This window comes from Convolutriloba macropyga, chromosome 9, assembly GCF_964194025.1.
Source record: "Convolutriloba macropyga chromosome 9, txConMacr16.3, whole genome shotgun sequence".
Taxonomy (NCBI): domain Eukaryota; kingdom Metazoa; phylum Xenacoelomorpha; order Acoela; family Convolutidae; genus Convolutriloba; species Convolutriloba macropyga.
Genome location: NC_134476.1, coordinates 34,035,646 through 34,044,583, shown reverse-complemented (window position 1 = coordinate 34,044,583; position 8,938 = coordinate 34,035,646). Strand labels below are relative to the sequence as shown.

The window sequence follows — 8,938 nt, the reverse complement described above, 5'->3', positions numbered from 1 at the left end:
GGCAGCCGTAGCGTATCTTCGAATAACGCACGACCATTCAGAGGTAACAGAATCTTGTTTCCTTAATGCAAAATGTAAAGTTGCTCCAATAAAGCAAACAAACCTACCCAAACTTGAACTGGGATCGGCAGTAGTTGGAGTTAGGTTGAATTCTACAATCGTGAAAGAGTCCTCTGTCGCAAATGACAAAACTGTTTCCTAGACTGATATTCAGGAGGTCCTTGATTGGATTGCGTCTTTCAAAAAACAACCTGTATATGTTGCAAACCGACTCAGAGAAATAGCAGCAACAACCGAAGCAAAACAATGAAGATATATTGCTACTTTGAACAGTCCAGCCAACCATCGCTCTCATGGCCTAGATCCAAGCGAAATATCTCTCAAATCGTTGCAACCACCAGAGTTTCTGTCATTATCAGAGCCTATCAATAACCAGCCTTTACCTTCGAAACCAGCTGTCGAAGCAACAATAGCACACACAGCTTCGAATGTTCCAGAGCAAATCATAGACCTCGCACGTTTTTTTGTCATGGACGAAAATGCTACTCTTCGTAGCCACTTTCTTTAACTTACTGATCACAGCAAAAAAAAATCGTGACAACAAACAACAGTACAAGAGCGATGACATTGATCTATCTCGGAAGCAATTGATCCGAAGTTCTCAAGACAACTCATTTCACTCGACAGTTTCCTCATTAAAAAGGGGTCTCAAGCCCCACCCTAAATGCAAACTACGGTTTTGGAGCCAATCCCCGACCAAAACAGTATACTTCGTTCAAGTGGCAGTCTTCAATTTCCTCCTGATGGAATTGAAATTTTAAAATGTCCAATTAGTCAGCATCCGAAAGACACGATCACTGCTTGTACCTAAAAAAAGCTCATCGCGTATGCATTCATCAGGGAACAACCCGTCAAAGCGTTTGTTCAGCAACGTTACCAGGGATTTGGCTTGCGAAAATGTCTAATTAGCATAAACTTTTGCTCTTTCTTATGCAGAGGATTTAATGCAGAAAATATACAACCGATCATGGCTCCTCTTCCCGCTTTCCGTTTCCCATCAGCCGCAACACAATTACCGGTTTCCAATAGTGGTCAAAACTTTTTTGAACCAGTTTGTTTAGGGGACACAGAAGGAAATCTTGAGAAATATTATGGTATGATCTTAACGTGCGTGATCACAAGAGCAGTCAAGCATGCAGATCTCAACACCATACTTTCCTAAATGCATTTTGACGTTTCACTAGTAGACGATTTCAACCAGAACTGGTGTACAGCGATAATGGATAGACATTCATTGGAGCGTCAGAAGAGCTCAAAAAAAGTGTAAAGACAACGTCAAAAATTACAAAGCTCTTGCAGCTATAAACACGACTTAGAAGTTCAACCAGCCCTATGGCCCCCACATTGGCGGTGTCCGGGAGCGTTTGATGCAGAAAGCGAAAAGAACGCTGCTGATCAATATAGGCTCAAAAAGACGCTCAATTGACGTGTTCGAAACAAAACTAGCAGAAAGCGAAGCCATCTTGAATTCACAACCTCTCACAAATGTTGCTGGTCTTTCTGACAACGAGATGCCTCTCACACCTAACAACTTCCTGATCATTCGTCCATTCAACTCTCTGCCACCAGGAAAACGTAACGGCCAGTTTCCAGCCAGTTTCAGGACATGGAGAAATCTGCATCAGATGATGAATCACTTCTGGAAGCCACTTGTCAAAGAATACCTGCCGACACTACTCAAGAGATTCAAGATGAATGAGAAAAATCAGTCGCCACTTAATGTTAATGACATTGTGTGGATCCGGCAAGACACGTCTCCTCGTGGAATATGGCCTCTTGGGCTTGTATTGGAGGTGTACCCTGGACGAAATGGACAACATTGTGTGGTGGTGATAAATGCGGCTTACGGTACGTTCGTTCGCCCCCTTTTCGCACTTCCACGCGTTTTGGCTGATTGGCCCTATTTTGTATATTTTTGTCACGTAACGTTTTCTGGGCAACTTGGGTTATCCTCTATTTGACGACCTCTTCAAGTGTTGCTGGCCGCCTGTGCGTTTCCCTCTCTTCGACGACCTCTTCTTGTGTTGCTGGCCCCTTGCTCTTCTTGGAGCGTGTTGTGTAACAATCAAGTCAAGAGTGTCAGCGTATGAAAACTTGACTCAAGTCCATGAACAAGTTGAAAACGGTTACCCGCAAATATGTTATTATCAACAAAACTGGCACAAAAACCTTTACTGAATATAATTTTTTGTCTAGACAACTTGTTCACGTATATATACATTATTTACAATCACAATTAGTTTTGAAAACCTCAGTGCACAATCACGAAATGGAACTTAATCAATAAAATACTAATGTGATGAATAATCCTAATTTCAGTGTGGCTAATATAGTTTCCTGGCCGCGCAGCATAGTTTCCGATAGTTTCATCTTTACTCAGACTTTGTTTCAAAAGTAAAATTTCGACTTTTTAGTTGGATATGGTTTGATTTGTTTTGAGGAAATTATTTCGACTTCTCTGCTTGATTTGTTTCGAACTATAGGCAACTTTTATTTTTGGTAATAACAATTTGAAATAAAAGTTTGATGAAAATCAGATGTGACGCTCTTTCAAAATCGGAAACCAGTTACAAAATTTGCAGGGCGCCGAATCCGATGTTTAGCTTAACGAAATCTGATGTAAACGTATTTTCTAAATGTGCCATTAATTGCATATAGCAACTGACTGTAACGTACAAATATTCCATAAAATTCTACAAATATCAAATATTTATTAATTTTCTTTGGTTATGCAAATTAAATTAATTCTGTTAGCTTCTGAGTTTGTTCTCGTTTGTCAGATTTTTATTTGAACATTTTTGCGTTAACAATTTTAAGCAGTGGCTGTTTTTCCTCATACTTTTTTGTAGTTATACTTTTTGCAGAAGTTTGTCAATTGCAATTTTTTCCGGACCGAATTTATCAAATCCGGGTCTTCGTCGAATACGTTACTAACACTCTTCTGAAAATCTTCGGGTGTTAACACCCACCCTTTTACAGGCGGAATTATCCCTACTGCGTTTTCCACATTATACGATAAACTTGAACTGTCATTAACATCAAGAAAATGCCATCTGTTATCCATTGATTTGTAAATATAAACTCCATCATTTTTGTTGTTCACATACGTAATTCTTCTTTTCCTCGTGTATGTAGAAAACGAGTACTTTACTCCATAATATCGTATGTTTTCGAACGGGAGTTGAATTCTGACAACTTTGGGTATGTATGTGGGAAGGGAAACTTGAGTCACGCAGTAATTGAGTTCTCGCGTGTTTAAATTTCCCTGTGGTTGGAACCAGTGGCCTTGAATGTTTCCATTAGTAGTAGAAGTCTGCACAATTATGGTGCACAGTTTCATATTCTTTTAAATTGTAAATTAAGCGATTAAACAGATTTAATAATTATAGCTGAGCATTATCAATGAACAGGTTTCCTATAGGTGAAAATTATTATATTAATTTCTGTTTACAGTAATATATTGCAAAGTAAAAGATCCTGCAGAGTAACTATCAGTGGCCAGCTTTGGGCAATATTTGTAAACTAACCTCAAAAATTGGTAAGAGAAATTTGATCTACAATTGTTTTTGTTACACTGTTTTTCAATATTTAACCCAGTGTAAACATTGAAACAAAACGTTAAGGGACAAGAAGATCTGCACGCAATTTGACTTAGCAAATAAAAGAAATTAATTGACCGGAATGTTAATAATCCTTCAAAAACTTTGAGCTAGTTTGCAATTTAATTTTGGAACCTGTAATATCAAAAGCCCAATGTTAGCGTAATGATGATTTGGAACCTAGAAACCATAAAATTGCGTTAGCTGGGACTAACCCGAAGTAAAAGTTTTAAAAAATATTAAATTTCTATTTTGTTTTAACAATTATTTAGAAAACAATCGGTGCATATTACAGGTACAAAACATAATGTAAACACTTCACATTTCAAATTGTTCCTTGGAACACGATGTTCCTGTTATAACCATAAGCCTCATTGGCACGAATTCCTATTAATTTGGTATAATAGCTCTATGCATTGTTTAACTTCAGATAATATCCATTCATCCGATATTTTTTGCAGGATAATGGAAGCTAATCAACCTGCTTGTCTCGGGGACTAGGGAACCTTGCTAAATGGCACAAAAGCGTAATAAAAGAGCAGTTTCTGTTTGTGTTGTGAATGACGAAAGTTTTAATTCAACTCTAAATGTTTGGGCGTTCTTCAGGCAATGTTTTAGCTGCTTCTGATAAGTTGTTTCTGATAAGATTCTCAATATATCTGCTATTGAACTCAGATGGATGAGACTAGTTTTTTATATAAAATACAATTCTTAAAATCTTCCAGGTTGGCAAACAGTTGGTTGATATGGTTCAGGAAACTCTTTGGATCAACTGGCGTCGTTTTCCAATTTTTGACCCGCCAACAATCGTTGACATGGGCTGCTTCTGTGGCAGTGATTGATTCATCTAATGCACGAAAAAAATCTATCAGGTGCCAAACGTTATCCAAAGTTTTATAAACGTAAACTTTTTCTGCTTTGTTGCTGAATCCGATTCTGACAGAACCGGGCTTAAAGCTCTCAAAATCCAGGATAACTTCCCAGAAAACACAATCAGATTCGATGCGGACAGAAACGGCAGTGTAAATACAAATTCTCACCGATCTTAGCGTTTGTATGTGGAGGTCTTTTGAATCGCCCAAACCAACCACCTTTTCAGCTTGAAACATCTGTCCGTTAACGTAAATCTCGCTCGGCTCGGTAGCATTCATTTTCCGTAACAAATCAGATTTGACTTCTTTCTATTATATGCCATTTAATGTAAAAAGTATCCGAGTCTGTTAATTGGGACTGTAATTTTCATACTGGGCAAGAGAGTGATTGCCTAAGAAGTTTTTCTTCTTTCTTGTGTCAAGATGCAGCTTCAGAGAACAAACTGATGTTAAAAAGTTTATTCTGATATGTAATGCTTTATATATAAGGAAGATCGTTTTATTTATAGCATCGAAAAGGACCCATATTACTTATTGTTAAGTCTTGTTTATTTATATTTAACGTAATGAATAAAAAAGTATGTCCTTGTCAGCGTAAATCATAACCAAAAAAGATTGAGATTTGTTCGTTCTTAGAGCAGAGAGAAATCAGAAAACTGGAGCCATTTTCAGCGTCTTGAATCGCGCTATTTGAGATTCCTAACTGACAGCACCTATCCTAGCTATACCCTTGCTCGCAAGTGTTACAGTTGACTCAACGCTTTTACTAATCACGAGTCAGCTGACTAGCTTCAAACTAAATCCCAGGTCCTCCGTAGAGCCTACTAATAGTCGTTTTTAGTCACCACTATTCATCAGGTGGAGATAGTTTCAGACACGGACTATAGTTTTTATCCATTACTGTACGCACGTATTATTAGCGGCAGCAATCAGCTGTCTTAAGCCAGGTTATAGTGATTTACATAAAAGAAGCAGAATTAACCATGAAAAACGTAGTCTTTTGCTCTAATGTATCAAGCAGCGCAGCTCGCTTTTAATGTTCCAGTCAGTTTAAACTATTCGGCCTAAAGTATTCAAAAAGTTGACGGTTAAATAATAAAAATACTTTTTTAGCATCGGTAATTGCAACAGCAATTATCTGTTTAGCAATAGTACAGCAGGAAAAGGAAATACTACAGCAAATTAAATTGATAAAAGAACTAAAAGGATTAAACTGATCGTCAAGTCTAATCTTGAAAAAAAAATTTTTCAAAAAGTCATAGAAATTTTGATGCGTCTTTTTTCATTTACTCGAAAGAGGACTCACTCGCCAACATAGATCTTAGTGAGGAGCCAATTCAAATCTTGCAGGCAGGCTTCACAATGCTGCAAGATGTGGCAAGTTGGATTTAAAATATTGCAAGAATATTGCAAGTTCATTTTAACATTTTGTGAATTTCTTCAAGTTGGTTCAAGACTTGCAAGAAGTTGTGTTTTCTCTTGCAAGATGGCTCGCAAGATGCTTGAAAGATTTTAATTTGCTTAATTATTACGAGGGCCTCAATTGTGTCCGCTTCTTTGGTTTCGAAAAATTTTTGACGTTAGGCTGATAGGTGGGTGTGCACCAAATCCGTGTTCATCTGAACATCGATTTTTCTGGCTCTTCCATGTCCAATCGTACGTACGGTGGCGCTTAGAACAATATGTCATTTAAGGGAGGCGCACAACGATTTATTAAGGGAGGCACACAACGATTTTTGCATGAATTTCTTTCAAAAACTACCAACAAGTAAGGAACAAGGGAAATTCATTAAACAGAGGATCAGTTCGAGTGAAAAAAGTGTCAAGGTTGATGAAATCAGATTAGAGAGTGGTGAAATCTCAAGGGAACCAAAAAATGTCGTCAATTGTCTAAATAGATCATTTGCTAATCTAGGTGTTTTCAAAGGTTCTGATATTGCTTGCAAATACTCTGATAAACTTAATATACCTGAATTCACATTCAGAACTGTGACTAAAAAAGAGCTTTATTCAGTCATTGACTCGCTGGACAATAATAAAACAGCGGGACCTAGTAAAATCCCAATTCGTCTCATAAAGTCTTGCAAATTAGCCGTAGACGTACATCTACAGTTCGCCTTAAATGAGTGCATTAACGAGAAAATTTTTCCAACAAAAATGAAACTAGCCTATGTAGCACCAATTTTAAAGAAAGGTGATAAATTAGATAACCCAAACTATCGACCAATATCTTTAACTCCGAGTTATGCAAAATCTTTGAGCGCTTCTTTCTGACTCAGACGATGGATTTCATTAATAAGCATAAAATGATTAATAAAGAGCAATTTGGATTTTAAAAAAAGTCAGCGACAGATGCAGTTTTAGAACTGGTTGAAACATTTTCCTCTAATTTAGATCAAAGCAAAAAAAATGTGGCTATTTCTTTAGATCTTGCAAAAGCGTTTAATTCTATTTCGCATAACATTTTGCTTAAAGAAATTGAGATGTATGGTTTTTTCCAGGTGGCAAAAGAATTACTCTTTTTTTTCTTGCCAACCGCAGACAAAAGGTAAAACTTAATGGCATGTTCTCTGATTATGAAATTGTGAATCACGGAGTACCACAAGGAACTGTTTTAGGTCCACTCATTTTTCTTTTATAGGTGACCGATTTCTCATCTAATATAAACACAATGGATGAAGTAATTCAATTCGCAAATGACACAAGTATCATCTGTTGTGGACAGAAAAGTACCCTACAGGGAAAAGTCATGGAGATTTTACAAAAAAAAGAAGAATGTGCAGTGATGAACAAACTAACTTTGAATACAAACAAAACCGAATTAATCTTTTTCTCGCGCGATAATTCTGATTTCGGATCTTTTTTGTACAAAAACGGAGTTCTCAAAACAGAAGACATCTGCAGATATCTTGGTATTCAAATTGACAGGAATCTTAGTTTTGATGAGCAGCTGAATAATGCCTTAAAAAAGATGGCTCATGCTATAAGATTATTTTACTTAACAAGACATCGAATTCCCCTGAACGCGCGCATTCTTCTTCTAAAATCAGTTTTGCTTTCACATTTATCATTTTCGGCAATCTTTTTCCAAAATATATCTGCAAAAAACCTAAATCGCCTTATTGGACAGATTATCTGGGGCATAAAGGTGTGCTTTCTAAGCAAAAAGTATGACAAAGCGAGAAATCCGCTTATCCAGACAAAGACCCTATCAGCTGAGCTAATAATAGCAAAAATGTCGGTAATCAATTTTCATTATGATATAGCCAGGCCAAAAAATTCTGAAAATTTTCACGGGTGGCTGAATCTTCATAAAAATACTCGAACAAAACAATTCAAAATTAGACAGAATTCCAAAGCCAGCTTTGGAATGAATTCGATCGTTCGTCAATGCGTACAAAAATAGAATAAGTTACCGCAGTGACTTCGGTTGGCAAAAAAGGGAAGCGTTTTTAAGAAAACGTTGAATGATTTCTTGCTCCCACAACATGAAAAAGTTTCTTTGAAATGTAACGTTGGAGCTTTTAAAAGTTTTTTTTTGTTTGGGAAGAAAACATTCGGAAGAAAATTTTATAATATAATTATATAATTCATCGAGAAATTTGTTGATGTTTATTACTTTATTTTGTTTGAATGATTTGGAGTATTTTTTGTTTCAAGTATATTTAACCGTATGGTTAGAATTTTAATTTACTTGTTGCAAAAAAATTGTATTTGTAGGAATGCCTTCTGCCACTGCTACAACTGTATTAATGTTCAACTGGCTTTTTTATTCTACGAAATTCAACATGCAGACGTTGTTTAGATAGATGTTTCCCGAAGCCCACCAAAGCGTAAAATTAACACAATTATGGAGTATTCAGGGCCCTTGTACTGAGTCAATTTTAATTAGACCTGTTGTCTTTTGAAACTTGAGCCCCATTGCTTGAATTCAAAAAATTAAAATGAACATTCGGAGACAACGACAGAAAGGTATCATAGTTTTGACAATATACAATGAATGATCTTCCGCCGGTAGTCAGTAGACAATTTTTGTCAATCTTTTACTTGTTTTTTTCTGTATGAGCTTGAAATCATATAGTCCTGTTCCGACTTAGTTTTGGTGTCATAAAGAAATGGGCCCGAACTTCTTACCAATCGGGAAGAGCAGCCTAGATGAGTTACAAACGTGAAAGCTAGCTGGTGAGTGAATGACATCCGCTCATTACCGCAACTGAGAGCCAGCTAACGGTGAAGGCAACATGGACATCTATTTTTTCTGGTCCATGTGATTTTTGGATTTCCAGGGCCATTTATGTGTTCCTCTAACATCAGTAACTCTCATTGGGCCTCTTTTGGATGAATTATTGAAGTCCTCGTACAATTAGAAATATGAAAAAAGAGAGGCTGCTCCCAACGTTTCATCAA

The 8,938-nt window shown here is 36.8% G+C and overlaps 1 protein-coding gene across 5 annotated transcripts in view; it reads right to left on the bottom strand.

Annotated features, from left to right (window-relative positions):
• Positions 1–2,820: 2,820 nt before the first annotated feature.
• LOC142345350 (uncharacterized) overlaps positions 2,821–8,938 on the bottom strand; it is a 40,134-nt gene continuing 34,016 nt past the window's right edge. For 4 of the 5 annotated variants that reach the window (XM_075397375.1, XM_075397376.1, XM_075397371.1 and 1 more), the window contains exon 5: positions 3,881–4,485. The gene's annotated coding sequence lies outside the window, so the exon portion shown is untranslated. Of the gene's footprint in view, positions 3,374–3,880; positions 4,486–8,938 lie in introns of those variants that run through there. The other variant, XM_075397372.1, reaches the window with a different exon arrangement.